Source organism: Mauremys reevesii, linkage group 7, assembly GCF_016161935.1.
Source record: "Mauremys reevesii isolate NIE-2019 linkage group 7, ASM1616193v1, whole genome shotgun sequence".
NCBI classification, from domain to species: Eukaryota; Metazoa; Chordata; order Testudines; family Geoemydidae; genus Mauremys; species Mauremys reevesii.
In genome coordinates, this window is record NC_052629.1 from 123,131,686 (window position 1) to 123,153,554 (window position 21,869).

Consider the following 21,869-nt stretch of genomic DNA (forward strand, 5'->3'; position numbering starts at 1 on the left):
AGTCACCAAGACGAAAGAAGAATTACATTGAACAGATAATGAATGAATTCCTCCATTGTGCATTAAGGTCTTGAATTGACTAATCATCCCATGGTTATTAATCAATGTGTTATCTTCTAATTTGAAATTAAAGGTTTTATGCTCATTTATTGCTGACTCTAGGTAATGATACTTCCAGCCCTTGATTACCATGACACTATGGTATACCGATTGCCCTGCAAAATACGACAAAACTAATCAGAAAGGGATCGGATTTATAAAGATCATTTTCATTGTACATTACTCTTCAGCAAAGTACATTTCAGTCCAGGGCCTTTTCAGAATTTGCCATGTTACGATGCATGTACACTGTTCATATTGTGTTTATATATTTATATAGCCCATGCCATGTGTGCGATCACGTATCTGTCTCTGAGTCAGCACACATGTAAACATACACAGAAACAAAATGGGTGCACTCCACTGTTTTGAAAGATGCAACCAGTTTCAGAGAGAGCCTTTCTTTAAAAGGAGATTTCACTGGATATACTAGAATAATTTTAAGTGGTTGATTCCGTAAGGATGTGTGCGCGTGCGCTCTCTCTCTCTCTCTAACATATAAAGTGTGCGTGTGTACAGTGAATAATGTTATAGAGCTATAACCTCTACACACACACACACACACACACACACACACGACCAGATTACTGGTGCAGTGTATGTGAAACATGCTGCTCCCGTCTCCTCCCTGCTTGCTGACTTCTCTGCTCTCTCAAGGGTGGCCAGCCTGCAGCACCTGATGTCTTGCAGATTCTTTCTTCATAACATCTTCCATATGTGAAGAGATTGATTAACACTGGGACTTTTCAGCTTGGAAAAGAGATGACTAAGGGGGGATATGACTGAGGTCTATAAAATCATGACTGGTGTTGAGGAAAATAAATAAGGAAGTGTTATTTACTCCTTCTCAGAACACAAGAGCTAGGGGTCACCAAATGAAATTAATATGGAGCAGGTTTAAAACAAACAAAAGGAAGTATTTCTTCACACAACACACAGTCAACCTGTCGAACTCTTTGCCAGAGGATGTTGTGAAAGCCAAAACTATAACTGGGTTCAGAAAAGAACTAGCTAAATTAATGGAGGATAGGTCCATCAATGGCTATTAGCCAGGATGGGAAGGGATGGTGTCCTTGGACTCTGTTTGCCAGAAGCTGGGAATGGGTGACAGGGGATGGATCACTTGATGATTCCCTGTTCTATTCATTCCCTCTGGGCACTTGGCATTGACCACTGTTGGAAGACCGGATACTGGGGTAGAAGGACCTTTTAGTTTGACCCAGTATGGCCGTTCTTATGTTATAAATATTCACAATGACACAACATGCACAGCCTCTGTGGTGCCTTTGAGGAGGGAGGGCAGAGGGGCAGCACTGGAGCTCTGGAATGCCTGGTGCTGAGGGCAGCTGTCCTAGGAATCCTCAGGTTTTGTAGGTTTGATGACCCATACCACCTCTTCTGTGGCTTCCTAAACCCCACCCTTCTGACAGAAGTTATTGTAACTTGATAACCCGATTTAGACCTTGATCCTGCAACTGCAGTCAGTGGGGCTCCCCGCAGGGGGCAAAGGTCTGACTGTGCCCATGCAATTGCAGAACTGAGGCCTTACTTCGCAGGTGAGTTAATTCTGGAAATAGCAACTTTAAAGAGAGCAATAGTAATGAAAAACCCTTTTTATAAAATCCTGAGGTTTTTTTAACCTAAAAAGATCAAGATAAGGCTAGACCTTTTAAATACTGAAAAGTTCAAGGGATGAGATGGGTTTTTTTCCTGCTCCGCTAGATACATTTGGTTTTAATTTATTGTTTAAAACAAAAAACAACCTGTGAAGTTTTTCAACGTATTTAAATGCAATGTTCTGATTTAAAGATCAGGATTAAATGCTGCTTTTAACTCAAATTATGCTTTTGTGAGCATGCAGTAATTTATCTCTATTCCAAAATATTCTGGTATTGAACCCTTTTGATTTCTGGATAACACTACTGTTTATAAACTCCTGCCCTTTCACTTGGGTTTGCCTGCATCAATGTCATATTCAAATAGAACTGAAGAGTTAGGACCTTTTCTAATATCTGGTTTTGTTAGCTTGAAGACATATTTTCTTCCTTGCCCAGTTTTTAAATGAGGAATGGGTATTCCAAAGGTCTCCCCATGTGTGGAGAATGTGCAGTAGGACGGGCCAAAAGGACATCTTAGAGTTACAGCTTTCGTCATAGGCAATAAATGCTGGGTATCGGATTAAAAAATAAAGCCACTGTTGTATTTGGGTAAGGGCTAGAAGGATATATGCATATGTATAAATCAAACAATAAAAAACCCCACAACCTCCCCTTTGTGCGGCACGTAGAGATCCATCGTATGTAGTTGATTAGTTATCAGGTTAACCTCAGGCACTGCAATGATTAATCAGTAATTTCCTGTAATTAGTTCAGAGAGGATGAGCATACTCAGTCCACTGACTTCAGTGGAGTTGCACAGCCATATCTGGCCCATGTGTATACAAAAAGCTTCAAATGAAAAAATCTAAAAAGGAAAAATAAAGAAGAGAAAAGCCTCCAGTGTCAGAACTGTGCTCCGTAATGGCCTCAGGAGATTTTATTCTGGTTTATACGTCTAATTTTACACTAAACTCCAATGTACTCCTCATGCAGCTGAAAAAATATTAAACGAGGACAAATGTAGGACTCACCAAATGAAGCTGGTTTAAACTTGCCCTTGTATATTTGGCCCTTCATGACTTATTGTGCGTCTTTATTTCTTGTTTCCCAGCTATGTGTATTGTCATGAAAATGACATTGTACTTGGAAAACTCCCATCAGGCAAAGTCAACCCCTAAAATAAGTGTTATCATAAATACGCAGAAATGTCATTCTTTACATTAGCCCAAAGGTTTTGTATAGCTTAAGGATATGTGCAGTAAGCTAACTATAAAAATAGAAGCTTGACAGTGGGGATGAATGTGTGTGTCAAAATAATATTACTCTTTCTGGGAGGATGGCAGAAAAAATGACACTACATCCACCAGCATGATTTTTATAGATCTGCCTCTTTGCCAGATGTCACCTTTTATAAACTACTTTATAAAGACATGACAGCCCAGTGCAATAGTGTGTTTATAGGTTGGTAAACTTTTGTAATAAAGTTAGGATTGGTGGAAAATTAAAGCCTTGCAACCTGCTTATTAAGCATTTGGGAAGCTTGTATAAGCTTAAAAAGTAGAGTATTAAATACCCAATGTGCAGAACAAGTCACTAGTAGTAAGTGGCCCCTTTGAAGTGCGTACATCTTCTGGTGATATTTACCAGTGTGCCACATAATAACCTATCCAAATATATTACGAGGATTTTAGAGAACAAAGCACACTACTTTGAATTTAAACACACACACAAACAAAATATGTAACGCATATTAAATTATCTATTTCCAGAGAGGACTAGAAGAATGCACAGGATCATGCTGTAAATATCTCCCAAGCACACAATTGCTTTATTATATAATAAAGGGCTATATTTTACTTTCAGCTGCAGTATGCGACACATAATTCAAACTCTCATGACATGCCTACTTTACACAAGTCACTTGGCCTAGAAATTATATGGGAATGGTATCCTGCCCTTTCCGAAATGTTACAAATCTCAGAGACATTAAGAACATAGGAATTGCCAGCCCTGCTAGAATAATGGTCCATCAAATCCAGGATACTGAGTCCTGTCAGCAGCCTGATGCTGGCGAGGAAGGCAAAATCCTCTCTCTCTCTTCCCCCTTCCCCCCCCCCCCCCCCCAGCCAATTCTGCAGTGCAGTACATAAGGAAAAAATCATTCCAGATCCCTTCAATGACTTGTAGAAATCCTTAAGGAACAGCTTTGATTACCTTACCTTTTGTGACATGGACCACACAAAATTCCTCCCACCTCTCAGAGAATGCCGCCTGGGGTCTCCTTTCCTCCTCCTCTACTTGGCTAAATATTTAAAAATACTGTGGCAAACTTAACATTCTGTGTGTGGATGGTGATATGGGGCCAATGGCAAGTGGTTGCTGCTCTGCTCTCTGGTCCAGATGGACAGATGTGGGGATTTGGAGGTGCTGATGCGAGAAAATGGGGTGAAATCCTGGATGGACATGCCTGAGCTGCTATTTGAATTTACCGCGATGCATTAGGACACTGGGGAACAGAAGAATGGATGGAACATGCAGCCGCTCAGCTTTAAGTGTCTTCCTCTTCCCATCTGTTAAGGAGAAGATGTATCCACTGCCTGATGAACCACACTCGAAGATGCATTGTCCTGGATGGGGGGAAGGCAGGGAGTAGCAGGTATTGGGATGAAGTAGAAAATACATTGCCTGTTGCTTAGGTATTTCCAAAACTGATATTAGCACAGTGGAGAAATTCAGAATAGCAAAATTACTGCAAGTAGAACATTATGTTCATACTAGTCTTAAAACATCACTCTCAGGGGTGACAGTAACTTAAGGGACTTACTGGTACGCAAGGCCAGGGTCTTGAGCAAGGTGAGGGAGGGGCCTCGGGCATAAGGGGTTGGGCCTTTAAATACCCAGGCCCTTTAAATCACCTCCAGAGCCTGAGGGCTGCCGCCGCCGCCACTACCCTGGGGAAATTTAAAGGGCCATGGACTCCGCACGCTGCTGGAAGCCCAGGGTCCTTTTAAATTGACGGCCTGGGGAAGTTGCTCCCTGCCGGTATGGTTGACTGTGTACCGGCTCTTCCTGGTATGCCGTACCAGACTGGACCGGCTTACTTTCATCTCTGATCGTTATCCTGATGGCTGTATTTGTAGCTCCTAACCTTTCCCACTTGTGCTCACCTCCTCACCCTCACACCAGCGGACAGCCGTATGTATCATTTTATATCTGGATATCGGAGTGGCACCCTTTGTTTTGTGCTGTGTTAGGTTTGCCTTACGTGGGAGAAAACACGTGCACAAATCAGAATGATCCAGTAAAGTCCAAAAGGCTGTCTCCTTGTTCTTCCTAAACTAACTAACTTAACAAGGAAAGTACAGTATAAGGCTTTGTTATGCATGGTGGGCACCCCTTATTTACTCTGAGAACTAGCTGTGCAGCAACGGCGGTGAATTAACTAAAAAAGGTTAAGCAAACATTTACTCCGGGAATTTGGTATTAAGAAAAATCACATGAAAAAATCTTCCATTTTGTGAGGAGCAGCCATCACAACATGCCCTAAGCCACCTAAAATGTACCAATATAATCATGGGGCCGCTTAGGTGTCATGCCAAGAAAGGTATTGCATTGGCCTGGCTTTGAGACTAGATTATATGGCAGCGCTTGTTTAGGTGGGAAGACTGTGCCTGGCATGCCTTTGAGTGGTATTTTGTGGGTGCCTGTACATGAATGTGTATGTGTTCTCATCAGTCCTTCTGGCACTGAAAGACTGTCAGAGAGGATACCTGCCTTACCATAGAATCATAGGACTGGAAGGGACCTCAAGAGGTCATCTAGTCCAGTCCTCTGCACTCATGACAGGACTAAGTATCATCTAGACCATCCCTGACAGGTGTTTCTCTAACCTGCTCTTAAAAATCTCCAATGACTGAGATTCCACAACCTCCCTAGGCAATTTATTCCAGTGCTTAACCACCTGGACAGGAAGTTTTTCCTAATGTCCAACCTAAACCTCCCTGGCTGCAATTTAAGCCCATTGATTCTTGTCCTATCCTCAGAGGTTAAAGAGAACAATTTTTCTCCCTCCTCCTTGTAACATCATTTTATGTACTTGAAAACTATTATCAGGTCCCCCTTCAGTCTTCCTTTTCCAGACAAAACAAACCCATTTTTTTCAATCTTCCCTCATAGGTCGTGTTTTCTAGACCTTTAATCATTTTTGTTGCTCTTCTCTGGACTTTCTCCAATTTGTCTACATCTTTCCTGAAGTGTGCTGCCCAGAACTGGACACAATACTCCAAATGAGGCCTAATAAGCGCGGAGTAGATTGGCTCATTTTATGCTCAGCTCACTGGAACCATTCTCATTGGGACTAATAATACTTTGTAGCTAGTGCATTTTTCTCCACAACTCTGAAGCCTTTAGTACTAGTGTGTCTTTATCCCTATTTTACACATGGGAAGACTGGGGCTCATAGAGATCAAGTGACTTGTCCAAGATCACACAGCAAGTCAGTCTCAAAGGGAGTGCAGATATAATTGTGGATGCCCTATCAAGGAAGAACGTGACCACCCTTCTGTAGGTCCTAGTCTGAGAATTGCAGAGTCACGGGACTTCCCCCTGAGTGAAGTGGAGATCTCTAGGGCTTATTACTCATGAGACTATGGAAGGGTACAAGTCAGCACACTATGTGATCTGTGGTATGGGGGGATAAGGAAAACTTTCCAAGATGTGTTTTAATGGGCCTGGGTGTAGTTCTAGTCCTTTAAGACCTTCTGCAACATTAAATATTTGCTATTGGGAAATGTTATTGTAGCTGTTGATCATTAAGAATTGCTTAAAAGCTTTAGAGGCTAATAATTTAGGGCACTTGGTGTTTACTGACAGTGACACCAAAATTATGAACAGGGTTTGGTCTTGCTCTGCTCTTGCCATTGAGATCCAAGTAGCCAGGGCTGGCTCCAGCATTTTATATATATATACACACACATATAAATATTAAAAAAAGCCACGATTGGCAGCACTTCGGCGGCAGCTCTACTGCACCGCTTCATTCTTTGGCGGCAATTCAGTGGCAGGTCCTTCCCTCTGAGAGGGACTGGGGGACCAGCCGCCGAAGAGCCGGACGTGCCACCCCTTTCTATTGGCCGCCTCAAGCACCTGCTTGCTGCGCTGGTGCCTGGAGCCGGCCCTGCAAGTAGCATAGAACATATGACACATTCTGGTGGCCTTCTAGGAGTGTTTGTACTTCACACTCCAAGTCTAGAATGTGATGTGCATACACCAAAACACTGCGTGGTGCATGAGATGGGAGGCTGAAATCTTGCGGTGGATGTCAGGATGGCGGCATTGCAGTTAACTAAAAGCTGAGAGAATTCATGGGAAATCACTCAGCTAAACTGGAAGCCATGTCTTCAGGCAACAGAGGGTATGAAGAATTAGTGATTTTTGGTTGATGGAAGAAAGGAAGAAGCAACAAAAAAAAAGCCTCTGTTTACAGACTCCCTGCAGTGCCCAAACTTCAGTGATAGCAAGGGATTGTTATACTGAATGGTCAGTCAGAGTCCTAGAAATGTACAAAGAATTTAGCTTAGTTTACTGCAATAACACATCTGAATAATTCTTCACATTCACTGTTTCATCAGGAGAACAGACAGAGTTTTAGATGGATAAAGATGATGTAATCTGCTCAAAATTGTGCTTTTTCATTGGGACTGAGGCATAACAAAAAATAAAATGCACCCAACTACACATTCTAACCTTGGGAGTCCTCACTAATATGATGCTCTTGATTGTTTTAATACTAGATTTAAAACATTTTGACTCATTTTATTTTTTATTAGGTTATTAACTTGATCTCTTGATTGTTGTAGTGCATTCATTGTTACCTTAGTGTTTTTGTTTTGGCATGGGTGTGATTTCTTCTCCTGTTGAGCAGAAAGCTTGTGTATTAGTTGACAGTGGCTGAGGCCTTTGAGAGGACATCAATATTGAGAGGAGTAAGTAATTTTTGTTTCCACCCTGGTTTCGTGTTATGTGCCTTTATGTGTTTGCCATTTATTGTGCAGTTGGGGGATGAGTGATAGAGTTATTGGGTGTTGACAAGCGCATTGTCCATATTTGTAATTACATTTTAATACATTTTGTTATGCTTTCTGGAGATCTTTGGGCAGAAGAGTCCAAAAATTAAAGTTGTTCTTAAACCTCTTAAACTTCAATTTGGTGCTTTATTGTGTTCCCCAAAAGCCTCCTGACAATGTAGTTTCTAGGCAATTGGACATGGTTTAGAAATATTTCTGTAAAATTCTGCATTTCTGCAGCTATCTCAGAAAAAATGTATTCCAAACATGTTTTCCACTCGTGAAAATAACTATTCATATAATTGATAGTACTGCCCTATTTTCTTCTAGCACATACAGATTTTTCTACCTCTTCTCCTGTTCTGTTGCTTGTTGTTGCTTTGAAAACAAAAGACGAGTCGCGGTGTGATAAAAATCCTTTGTGCAAAATGTCACATTCTTTATGCATGACTCCAAAGGGGCAGAGTTATCCAGAATCACTCTTTTGTTTGTTTAGTTCTAACACCTTTTTTTAAAAGCTAAAAAAAAAAGTAATATTTATGAAAAGGAGTGAAACTAATTTACAGCAGCATCAAGCACATAATGGGCTTACAGGTTTATGGGTTACGTAGCTACTTCCTGTGTTGTATACCTGTGTCTGGTTCTGCTGTTTAATATTAAAATTTACTCCTGCCAAATCAACTGTTCCATAGCATAGTAAATATGTTAATTCATTATAAACCTGCTCTTCAGTGAAACGCAACCTAATGCACAGAGAAATTCCTAGGTACAAACAGTTTCTTTTTCTGTGAGGTATAATGTGGTTGAGTGTGTCTATTGGGCCCAGAAGATTCTGTTTCCCCCTCTCATTTCACACAGCTCTTGTTGCCCTGCCCAGGAAGATGAAGCCTTCCACACAGACTAGAAAGGTCGCTGGGGTGCAAAGATTGGCCGGAGCAATCCAATTGGCATCCCAATGGGGATCCAAAGCTGATCTCCCCCTAACCTCCAAGGGGGTTCACTTGCACTGAGTGTTTGGTTTGGCTCCCTCCATCCCAGGGGCTGAATATACTGCACAAGCGGTGCTTCCTGATTCCGCTACAACAGATTGTTTTGTTCTCCTCAGATCATTTAATAATTTCCCCTTTTCTGTCTGTTGAACTCCCTTGCCCTCGACAGTTCCTGTGAAAGCACAGAGTGAAGCTCTGTAGTTGAGCAGGGAAATGGAATTCCAAGAAAAGCACTCAGACATGTGATACGACTATTATCTGCTCTCATAATGATACTTTGTTGCTCTTTTCTTTAAGAGGCTTTTAAATGGAGTTGAGATTTCTCAGCTATGCTGCAGGTTAGGAGTGTTTTCTCATTTAATGCTATTTTTATTTATTTATTTATTTTGTCACTCCTTATTAAAGAAAAATCTGCTATACACAAAAACCAGATACTTCATGATAAATTCTAAAATACAGGTTACATAACAGAAGATTAATACATCCATTCTAATATCCTTATCCATCAGACATAAACTATTTCAACCAAATGTAAAATGCATACGTAAGGATTCCCTTAATTGCTGCTGCAGTTTCAGTGCTTAGTAGCGTGTTGTCACATTCTGGGGTGAAATACAGGCCACTGGAGGGCTGTATCACCACCTGCCTCTCATCCTGTCCTGCTCACAACCTCTGAGCATACACGTCAGACCCCGAGGGTATGTCTCCACTGCATTTAGACACTTCCCTCTGGCTAAGGGGCTTGGGCTAAGGGGCCATGTAATTGCAGTGTAGATGTTTGGGCTCAGGCTGCAGCCCAAGCTCTGGGATCCTCTCCCCTCGCAGGGTTATAGAGCCTGGATTCCAGCCCGAGCCCAGACATCCACACCACAATTACACAGCCCCTTAGCCCACGTGAGCTGGTACAGGCCAACGGTGGGGGTTTGTGCATAGCTGCAGCACTGGTGCAGAAGCTCTCACCCTAGCAGTCCATCGGCAGCACACCAGTCACGTTCTGGCTTCCACTAACCTTAGTTAGTACTTGGAGTCTCTTGGTGAAGGAGGTGCCGTGCCCTTTCTTCCCCCACGGGTGTTTGCTGATATCCAAATCATTCTGTGTCCTGCCGTCTCTCCCCCTGCTGTCTCAAGGTCCTGGTTTACTACCTGTGTGTAAATTGAAATAAATACACTTACCTTTCCTTTGTCTGGTTTGGAACATGTGCTGATAACATCGTATGGGGGAATTCCTAACTTCGCAGATACTGTTGCTATACACATTTCACCATGATATGATTGACCAGAGAGTGACTAGTTTTCATATGATACCTTGCAAGGCATATTCTGTACAAAGATTATCACAACAGTGTGTAGGACAGGTGTGTCAACTATCTAGATTTGCGGAGGAAGATTTGTTTGCAAACAAAGGGAGAAAGGATGCACTAAAGGCATGAGAAGAATCCATGCTTTCTGGCATCAAAATGATTCTAGAAATAAAAACTGTATAAAGATCTTTGTTACTTTTCAGACATTTCTTCGCCAAAGCACACTAGTTCAGTTTAGATGTAATCGGATTGCTATACCTTCTCATGGCAAGGCTCATATACAAGATAATCTCAGTCTTCAGCTTATTATAACCAAAACGTTGGGAAAGTGAGCTATTCTCTTTGGCCAACAAAAGCAGATGCTTGAGTTTTAACATTAGCTTTGTTCAGTATACCTTTCAGACTTGCGTGCCAGAATGTTAATAATGGAACTTGTTTTTTCCTGATTTGAAGAGACAATATTTTATAAAATGTGGGTTGGGCACTTATTTGACTTCCCTTATGATTAGAAAACCTACACTAGGATCACTAGAAATTTTGTTACTAGCATTTAATTTAGAAGTTGAGTTGGAGCCTGCGACTCTGAAAAACTCACTTTTATGTTGATTTCCTTTTTCTAGTTTTGCAAATATTTAATATATCTGTCGAAATAGAGTGTACATTTGCTACTGTAGGATAGCTCTAGCTAGTGGAAGTAAGGCCTCTTTGTGTGCTGTGAAGATTTAGTCTCCCCCCCCTATTTTTGAATCGTTGGCAGCAGCACACTGGACTTATTTTTATGATGTTTCCTTAAAAAAAAATCTTTTATCCTTAAAGTAAAAGAAGCCCTTATAAATCATCAGTATCTACAGCTGGAAAATGTGACGGATTTGGCAGATTTGGTTGTTTTTCCCCTCCAATAGTTTTTCATTTATGAGTGTGACTGTTTCTCATTAAGAAACTTCTGTGTGAAAGATAAAGTACTGATTTCAAGTAGCCTGCTTTTACCTACTCCTCAAACATGATTGTGGAGTATATATTATAACTGTTTTTAAAAAATGTGCATCAAGTCAGCTATGTCTGTCTTTTACTATGCCACGTCTACCTGCAGCATATCTTTTCTGGAAGAGATCAGCTACTTTAAATTCTGGTGGTTCCTAACAGTGGGCATGTCAAACCTATCCAACAAGTGTCAACAGTGGACATATCAAAACTATTCACCAGAACCTTTCAAAGAAATGAATTTCACTCCTCCATATTCCATGCTTTTAAAATATAAGTTTGATATTGGTCTCCAAATTTGTTGCATAAATACCTGCTGTACCAATTTTTGCTGATTTCTGACTCCCTTGTACAGAGGTTATAATTAGGGGTGTCAATCTCCGTTAACTCACACGATTAACTCAAAAAATTAATCGTGATTAAACAAATTAATTACGATTTAATTGCACTTAGAACAATAGAATACCAATTGAAATGTATTAATTTTTTTGGATGTTTTTCTGTATTTTCAATATTGATTTCAATTACAACACAGAATACAAAGTGCACAGTGCTTACTTTATATTTTAATTTTTTATTACAAATACATGCACCATAAAAATGATAAACAAAAGAAATAGTATTTTTCAGTTCACCTCATACAAGGGCAATCTCTTTATCATGAAAGTGTAACTTACAAATGCAGATTTTTTTTTTGGTTAGATAACTGCACTCAAAAACAAAACAATGTAAAACTTCAGAGCCTACAAGTCCACTCAGTCCCACTTCTTATTCTGCCAATCGCTAAGACAAACAAGTTTATTTAAATTTACGGGAGATACTTCTGCCTGCTTCTTATTTACAGTGTCATCTGAAAGTGAGAACAGGCGTTCGTATGGCACTTTTGTAGCCTGCATTGCAAGGTATTTATATGCCAGATATGCTAATCATTCATATGCCCCTTCATGCTTTGGCCACCATTCCAGAGGACATGCTTCCATGCTGATGATGCTCATTAAAAAAATAATGCGTCAATTACATTTGTGACTGAACTCCTTGGAGGAGAACTGTACGTCTCCCGCTCTGTTTTACCCATATTCTGTATATATTTCATGTTATAGCAGTCTCAGATGATGACCCAGCACATCTTCATTTTAAGAACACTTTCACTGCAGATTTGACAAAACGCACAGAAGGTACCGATGTGTGATTTCTAAAAATAGCTACAGCACTCAACCCAAGGTTTAAAAATCTGAAGTGCTGTCCAAAATCTGAGAGGGATGAGGCGTGGAGCATGCTTTTAGAAGTCTTAAAAGAGCAACATTCTGATGTGGAAACTACATAACCCAAACCACCAAAAAAGAAAATCAACCTTCTGCTGGTCGCAACTGAATAAGATGATGAAAATGAACGTGCGTCAGTACGCACTGCTTTGGATCATTATCAAGCAGAACCAGGGGCGGCTCCAGACCCCAGCACGTTAAGCGCGTGCTTGGGGCGACATGCCATGGGGGGTGCTCTGCCGGTCCCCGGGAGGGCGACAGGCGGCTCCAGTGAACCTCCCGCAGGCGTGCCTGCGGAGGGTCTGCTGGTCCCACACGGCTTCGGTGGAGCCTCGGGACTGGCGGACCGTCCGTGGGCACGCCTGCGGGAGGTCCACCGGAGCCGCGGGACCGGCGACCGGCAGAGCGCCCCCCGCAACATGCCACCCTGCTTGGGGTGGTGAAATGTCTAGAGCCGCCCCTGAGCAGAACCCATCATCAGCATGGACGCATGTCTTCTGGAATGGTGGTTGAAGATGAAGAGACATCTGGCATGTAAATATCTTGCAACACCAACTACAAAAGTGCGATGCAAATGCCTGTTCTCGTAAACAAGAAGCAGGCAGCATTATCTCCTGCAAATTGTAAGCAACCTTGTTTGTCTGAGTGATTGCCTGACCAAGAAATAAGACTGAGTGGACTTGTAGGCTCTCAAGTTTTATATTGTTTTATTTTTTTAATTTAGTTTTTTTGTACATAATTCTACATTTGTAAGTTCAACTTTCATGACAGAGACTGCACTACAGTACTTGTATGAGGTGAATTGAAAAATAATTTTTTTTACAGTGCATATATTTGTAATAAAAAATAAATATAAAGTGAGCACTGTATACTTTGTATTGTGTTGTAACTGAAATTAATATATTTGAAAATGTAGTAAACATCAAGAATATTTTAAAATGGTATTCTATTATTGTTTAATAGCGCAATTAATTGCGATTAATTTTTTTAATTGCTTGACAGCCCTAGTTCTCGTTTTCTAGTGATCCAAAGCCCATTGAAGTCAATGGAGGTTGGATGAAGCCCTGTTTGCAACATCCTAAATTAAGATCAACTCCTTTACATCAGCATTATAGATATGAACAGTATCTTCAAAATGCACTCTCTGATTGGTCAGCTGTTCTAACCAGTTGATTCATTTGTGGACTCTGCCGAGCAATCGGGAAACGTATTTTGCTGTGGTTTCAGAACTGTCCATTTTTAAAATTTATCTTTGACTGGACTTGAAAAGGGTATGGATGAGGGGAGATTTATGGCTGGCTGAAAGAGAATGAGTTTGCAGTTACAGGCCGTATTTAATCCAGGCAATCATTCTTCTCATTGAGTCTTTTGAGTGATTAAGAATTGTGACTCTTAAGCAGTTATTCAATCCCCCCCACCCCCGAGTTCATTTCCAGATGTTTGACTGAAGTATTTGTGTGATAATTCAGATTCAGGTGAACCAGGATCAGAAAGTTGGAGCCAGTCACATGGGAATGGTGGAAATCCATTGTGAAGCAGATCTGAAATGAAAGGTTAAGTGTCGTAGATTTCAGTGTAAGGCTGAGCTGGGGGGTGTGATTCTCACCTCGCACTGACATACTCGTGTTCACGCCCATCAAGGTAGCGCACTAAAAAGGGTAGCTTAGCTGTGGTAGCAATGGCACAGGCTCGCTGCAGCGAGTACAAACCCACCTGGACGCTGGGGGTACGTACTTGCATGGCTAGCCCATGCTGCAGTCACAGCTGCCTGTGCTATTATGGCTACGCTACTGTTTTTAGCACGCTAGCTCGATGAGCGCTAGTGCGAGTATGTCTGCAGGAGATGGGACTCTCACCCTCAGCTCCCAGTGTAAACATACCTTCCCTTAGGGCATCTTTCTATCGAGCATGAACTTCCGCCAGGAGTGCTGTCAGGTGATAGTGTGCCAGGTCTCTCAAACCAACCTCCTTGCTTTTCATCTGCGGTACTGCAAATGTCAAGCTTCCAGATTCATCCTGGTGCCAGTGAGCTGTGAGAGAGTGCATACCCCTCTGTCCATTTAAATGGAGATCACAGTAATTACTCTGACAGAAAAATCAAATGTCTTGGCTTCCCTAATAGACTGTTAATCAGAGTTCCTTTTTAAAAAGACAGTAGAACTGAAATACCGGGCTGTTGAATTTGGCCTACTGTGATAATATACAGTCTTTTTATAGAGACAAGGTGGGTGAGGTAATATCTTTTATTGGACCAACTTCTGTTACTGAGAGAGATGAGCTTTCAACCTTACACAGAGCTCTTCTTCTGCTCAGTCTTTTTATAGAGGTATACGGCCCTTGGCTGCTCTCCATTGGATATCAGTAAGAGTTTCATGCCCTAATCAAGGGCAGCATATGGCCTCTTGTGTTTAAATGGTCAGTTCCTGAGGTACAATACAGAAAAAAACCCATTATTTTAACCTCTTGTGTCAGACAAACTCACTTTAGAGATAAATATAGCTGAAGAAACATTTCTCAGGAAGTTCTGGAAAACAACACAGCTGTATGGGTAGGAGACTTCCTTTCCTGAAGCTAAAAGGCTTTGAAACATCTCATTGTTAGCAAAGTTAATTCTTAGTTTATTTGTAATTAATTGTGTGCTGTTGCCTGACAGAACATAATAGAACTACAAAACAATCACTTAGATCAGGAAACAACTGTCAGTTAATATACTAATGAATCAAGTTTACCAAAGGTGAAACATCGAAGGTGCCAAACTGAAAAGTATGAAACGCAGAGACTGTGTGCACAGCGAATGCGTCCTTTTAAGTTGCAGCTCTATTTATTTTTATTTTCAGAGGTGTTTCATGATTGGCACATGCTACTGTAATACTTACACAGGTTTTAACTATTAAATCTTACCTCTGTGGCTTAGAGAACCTGTCCTACTTCTCATGTTTCCACTAAATAAAGAATCTGAGACTACAATAGGGCTTGATTCTGCAAATACAGACATGAGTTACTCTACTCATGCAAATTGTGTTCAATGGGATGACTCTCAAAAGTGAACTTGCTCACTTGTGTAACTGGCTGAAGGATCAGGTCCCCAAAGGATAAATCATATATTACCTTTGAGGTGTTGGTGACACATAGCTACAGTACCTACAGAAAAGGGATTCAAACTTAAACGCTGTGATTTCTTTGTATTTTGGTTGCAGCTAGGTGTTATGCACTGTACAAACACATAACAAGACAGAGTTCCTGCCCCAAAGAGCTTATCACCTAAATAGACAAGGCAGACAAAAAGGGTAGGGTGGGAGGAAACAAAAGCACATAGAGGTGAAATGTCTTGCTCAAAATTCCACAGCTGGTCAATGGCAGACCTGGAAATGGAGTGTAGGAGGAAGTAAGGACATTTAAAATGATGCAGATTTTTAATCTTTATTTTGAATGATTGGCATGGAGGGTGTGGAACAGATGATAGAGCTGGGATGGTGCATGAGTGCTGGAGGAATGAAGAGGGAGGACACTAATGGGCAAGGGGAAGAGGGGGGAAAGGTTTGGCGATACGGAGTGAGCGGCATGGGCAAGTAGGACAGGGAAAATTAAACGATAGTGTAAAACAAGCGGATAAAAGCAAGTGGTAGAGCATCAGTTAGCTGCAACTAGCAAGACTGGCTTCTCTAAGTGCCTGATAATGGAACGATTGTGAAAGAGAAATGTAGGCTCTGATGCAGGGGCACGTACATTTGAGAAAGTGCCAGCTGGTGCAAGTTAGAGCAGCCCCTTGGAATTAAGGAGACCGCCCCACAACAGCAGCCCCGCTTTGCAGTGGAAACTAAGCACAGGAGGGAATTTGTCCAGTATCTGTGATTATACCTTAGTTAACGGTCTGGTTCTGATGCTTTCAGGTTCAGAAAGGTTTTCTGCTCCGTTTATCATTATCCTGTGAAACCCGAGAGGTTTCAAATGGGTTTGTGTTTAAAAGAAGAAAGAGACACAGCACAGTGTTGTCATCTAGACAAACTTCTCCATTTGAACATATTTCATAGTAAATAAATCCTGTTCCGGTCTAGTCCTGAAGCACTAGACGGAACAACCGCAAGAGGAAACAGCTTGTGTTTTATAGGCAAATGGTTCTGATATTTTCAGCATGGTAGAAACTTAGGTTGGCATATAAGAAATCTGTGGGCGTTATACTAACAGTGTTTATTGTCTGTGGAGATAATAGCTAGCAATAAAACTGACGTGCAATCCATTGTAATTGAGTTTTATTTTAATTTCACTCATTTAATGTAACAGGGATATCCCATGTACTTGAATGTTTGGGTGCTTAAGCACTTAGCCCAATTTTTAAATGTACTTAGGTGTTGCTGTGTTCAGCTTCACAGCCCTTAAGTATCATTTTTAAGGATTTAGGAGCATAGGGGTCTAAATTCCATCAACATACATATGGCTTTAAAATTTGGACCTTAGAGATATAAGATTATTTTAGGATCTATAATTGAATTAGGGACACTGGTAGCAGCTTTAAAAAATGGAAGTGGCCTTTTTTGTAATTGGTCATTACTATCATTATGATAAATGGTATCCTAGCATTAGGATAATGCTACCTGTGGATTTTATTTAGGAAATAGCATATTATTTCAGAATTGAATTCTTACTGCAATATCATTATCTTTGTAAAGTGTCTGTCTTTTCAGAATACCTCTCTGTAGTACATATTAGGAACATTTTAAATCAGTCTTCAGTGTATTCAAATTGGTGACAAAAAATTTAATACAAATTGAAGATATTTTTAAAAAGCAGTATGGCATCTTTTAAATATGTAATTGCATATCTGGTTTAAGCATTGTAAAAACAACAAAACACATTAGTATTGACGTTTGTTTTATTATCTGTGCAGCACTGAACAAGTTGACAAAATCAATTGTAATGGCATCAAGAGTAAATAATGCTGCTTTTACACTTTAAAAACTATTTAAGTTTTAATGTGACTTATGTAACTGTTTTCTCTGCTCAAGGCATTTGGCAGCTTATATCTTCTAGAATATTTTAAGATGTAAATTTATTAATATTCACAACAAGCAGGGAGATAAAACACATTGTTTTGAAATTCCATGATAAATGGCTGATTGACGACCTAGTTCTTTTCAAGCACCAGCTGAGAGAATCCATTAGCTGGGTGGCAATAATACATGGACCCACATGGAGCAGAACCAAGAAGGAGATAGCTGCAGTTTGAAATGTCATTATTGGCAGGTTTCTGAATAATTTCACAACAGCATTTCAGGCTTGGAATCTTCTTGGCGGAACACAGTCCCACTTCAGTCCTTATATCGCCGCATGTTAAACTCAATGTATCCTCTTAAGACTTTAAGTATTATTTTTTATTCAATTCACTAGCCATGATTGACAAGGACCTCTTCATGAATACATTAAAAATGAAATGTTTCCTGGATATTATGTCCTTTCATATCTGTCATAACTAGAAATTCATGATGCTGTTTTAACAGGCCTCCTATTGTAACGGAAATATCAGGGAAACATGTTCTCGTTTTTGTAAAGCCCAGGGAAAAAAGAATGCCTTAGAGGCTGATAGGCAAGTTTTTCAAAAATTTAGAAATGCAATGTGACAGCTAGCAGAATATATCTCAACAAGCAGAAAGCTCCTATATATCATAGTCACTGGCCTAGAATTGATAGAGAGAGGGAATTTTATTTATGTTTGTTTTAGTTTGTGGTGGCCCTGGTTTTAGAATGTTTTCTTTTTAAAAAAAACTGTGAAATCAATTTTTCTTCATCAGTATTTTCAGATATTCTGGTACTATATCAATACCCAATCCTGCAAAGACTTATGAAGATGTTAAATTAAATACATATGCATCAGCCTTTGCAGTATTGACACCTTACTTTGTAGTATCTTAAATTACTTTAGCTAGTTTAATTATGGGGTTAGTAACACTAGGGCTGCATTAAATTTGATTATAAGGCCATGCCTTAATTTTTCCCTATTTTTTTTAAGTGAGGTACTAGTGTAAAATGGAAAGATGTTGAAAAGCAACCCTGCTTCAAACATATGAAGCCAAAAGAATATACTGAATATTTTCATGTAGGAAGCTTTTCTGTCAAAGAACAAGTTTTTGTGAAAACTGATTTTTTTTTCCATGGGAAAATGTCAGTTCTGATTAAAATTTTCCATTTTCCCTACAGGAAATGTTGAAACAAGTATTTTTGGTTTGAAATAGTTTCATTTTGACTTAGTGTTGTTTCATTTCTTGAGGTTCAATTCCTTTATTGATAGACATCTGATAACCAGGCTCAAATAGTCTATTAATCAAAGATGGATAAGTACAATACAGAAAGGTTAATACATTATGTATCTGGAGAACAGTCTTGCAGCAGTTAGGTTGTTGTTCTGTTCCCAATTTGAGCTCAATTTTATTCATATTTTATATTCTCCTTGTTTATGACAGATAGAAAATTACATATCTTTTTCTTATTTGGATTTTGCACATAACATTCCAAAAGGCAGTAGATCATAGACACATCTACACAAACTGTACCTAGCACACAATTAATATTTGGCAAACCTGAACATACATCTTGTCTCTCTCTCTCTCTCTCTCTCTCACACAACAGTTTTAACAAGTAATAGATTTCCACAACAAAGCTTAGCATGAGTACAAGGCATTCTGGGATTACATAATATTGGCTATGACATTTCAGCTTTTCAGTTTAAAAAAAGAGAAAGTAAATGGCATTTTTTTCAAAACGTTAAACAAAATGAAAACTGTCATTTTGAATCAAGTTTAGATGCCGTGTCATTTCATTTTGACATGACATTTTAAATAAAAAACAAACAAAAACATTCATTTATTTTAGATATATTGGTTCAAATATTCCTATGGGAAAACTAAACTTTTTCATCTGAACTTTCTCACAGGAAAACATTTGTGTACCTATCTCTGCTGATTTCCCTTCTAACAGCTGTCAACAATAATCAGACTATTTCACTCGGGCTATATAATTTTGACTTGTTTTTTATTCTGGAATAATTATTGCAGGTGATTTTTTGGTTGGTAATGTAAGTTTTCATGACTATGTTCCCTAATAAATACAAATTGAATACAAAATGCCGGCACCCTCCCATGACTACTGCACCTTATCCTTTCATTGTTTGGATTAATCTGGTTTAGATCATATGCTCGAAGGGTACGGATGTGTCTAAACAATGTGTTCTTTAAAGTCCTAGGTGCACGCTGGTAATATATAGGTAAGGATGATTGTAGCTCTGAGGAGAACCCGTTCCCGGCTAGCTGGTGCCATGACTTTACACAGTAATTAATTCAGCCATCAACGTTCATTTTAAAATAAAAGGAGTATTTATAAAAGGTGCCATATTGAGAGCACTGGAGACGAAAATTCTTATTAGTACGCAGTACAGGTAATGCAACAGAGAATTGCAGTGCAAACTTCTCCACTCACTATGCCACGGTATTCTGAAGGGACCCTCCTTTGGTGTACCAAAGTAATACATTCCCTCTCCAGCCTGTGTAATGCTGAGTGTCTTTGTAGGGTCAATCGATAAAAGGGGCAATAGTAATGTTTGTTTTTAGCACCAGTACATTTCACATAGGCCTCCACGCAGATTGCATTGACTTTCAGTCACCGTGCCCTCCATTCTGCAAGGCACTGAATGCTCCTGTCAGGTGCTGAGTGCTCTGAAATCCTGCTGACTCCTTTGGGAGCTTAGGGCACTCCCTCCCTTGCAGGGGTTCTCAGCCGTTTGCCAAATCAAGCCTTATGAGTCTGGCCTAGATTCAAGCCAGTGACTAACGGGTGAATGGCAATAGGATACAGAGCCTACACCATACAGTGCCCCAAAGTAAATCATTCCTGACTGCAAAGGCATGAAAAGAAGCTTTTCTTAGAACTAGTAGCAAAGTCAGGGCCGCCCAGAGGATTCCGGGGGTCCGGGGTCTTCGGCGGCGGGGGGCCCTTCCGTTCCGGGACCCGCCGCCGAAGTGCCCCGAAGACCCGCAGCGGGGGCCCCCCCGCCGCCGAATTACCGCCAAAGCGGGACCCGCCGCCGAAGTGCAGCCGGGTCTTCGGCGGTAATTCGGCGGCGGGGGGCTCCCTGCTGCCGGTCCCGGAAGGGAAGGGCCCCCCGCCGCCGAATTACCGCCGAAGACCGAGCTGAACTTCGGTGGCGGGTCCCGCTCCGTCTTCGGCGGTAATTTGCCAGCGGGGGGTCCTTCCGCCCCGGAGCGGAAGGACTCCCCGCCGGCAAAGACCAGGAGCAGAAGAAGCACCTGCGCCCGGCCCCGCAAGAGTTTTCCGGGCCCCCTGGAGCTAGTGAGGGACCCCGCTCCAGGGGCCCCAAAAAACTCTCGTGGGGGCTCCTGTGGGGCTCGGGGCCTGGGGCAAATTGCCCCTCTTGCCCCCCCCTCTGGGCGGCCCTGAGCAAAGTTACTGCTCGGGTCATCTAGCAGCACACTGAGCAGTGAGATCACCCATATCTTGGACAGTGACTGTTGCTGTGCATTGTCCCTGACAGCCTTAAAAATGTCTTGTGTGTGATGGGGCAATATGCATGTGTTCCTGCCTTTCTGGACTGGTTTCAAAGGCCTTTACAGAGCTATAACTTTCACTAGTAAAGTTGAATGACGAAGCAAAGTGTGTCAGACTCAGTTTAAAAGGACATTGCTCCCTTTTTTTGGCGTATGGAACCATGGGAATCATCTATAGCTGCTAAGAGGTGGTGAGACCCAGTGGGCAATGAAAGTGCTGAAAGCCAGGAAGGACTGAATTCTAATCTTACCCTCTGACAGGTTTCCACCAAGGCAGCTCTAATGTCTGCTAGTTGAATCAGTGCATCCCATTCTGTCCTGAACTGGGCTCCCTCCTTGGTCTGGCTAGTTGTAGATGTGTCGACAGAAGACGTTATATGTGCCTGTTGGCACTAAAGTCCCCACTCTGGGCTGACTTTCCTCCATGCCGGGTGAATTTGACCCAAAGTTTGTAATACACTGAATGCACCTCAAGAATACCAGTGATAGATGGGAGTAGCATTTTTCAGCAGGTAGTGTACTCTTGTAGAATATTTTATCATCTAAAATGCTGTGTGTGCTTTTTCTGCACCATAAGCCTGCTACCTGTGATTCATTGACAAATCAGCACTGGATCACATTGAGCTAGGTTTCAAATCACCTTTTCCTTGGTCTTCATATCCTCTATCTTGAAGGGGAAAATGGAAAAGAAGGACCCAGGTGAGTTAATTGTGGAGGCTGTCTGGTTAAAATGCAATTAAGTAGAAAAAGGGAATGCAATGAAAGTGGTGTTTTAATGCCAAAAGTAGCAATAAAAGAACGCTTCTGGCTTCCGTCTTAATCCATGGCAACCCCACAGCCAGAATATATAATGAATAATCTTATGTGAAAGATGCACAGAAAGAGAGAGAAACCACATTATGGCCTATATCAAACTAGTGATACTCATCAGCAGAAAAATCAGGTTAGGAGCTGCATTCAGTATTATTCATATTGCTTAGAGTGTTATGTATGGACATCTTTTTCTGTAGTGAGATTTTGTT

General features: G+C 41.0%; 1 protein-coding gene and 2 long non-coding RNA genes across 43 annotated transcripts in view; all 3 read left to right on the forward strand.

Moving 5' to 3' along the window:
* Positions 1 to 21,869, forward strand: part of FHIT (fragile histidine triad diadenosine triphosphatase) — a 997,853-nt gene that overhangs the window by 550,210 nt on the left and 425,774 nt on the right. The gene's annotated exons all lie outside the window — the stretch shown is intronic.
* Positions 1 to 21,869, forward strand: part of LOC120368949 — a 279,418-nt gene that overhangs the window by 160,777 nt on the left and 96,772 nt on the right. The window lies entirely within an intron of this gene.
* The window catches only part of LOC120368947, a 74,660-nt gene that overhangs the window by 49,202 nt on the left and 3,589 nt on the right, over positions 1 to 21,869 (forward strand). The gene's annotated exons all lie outside the window — the stretch shown is intronic.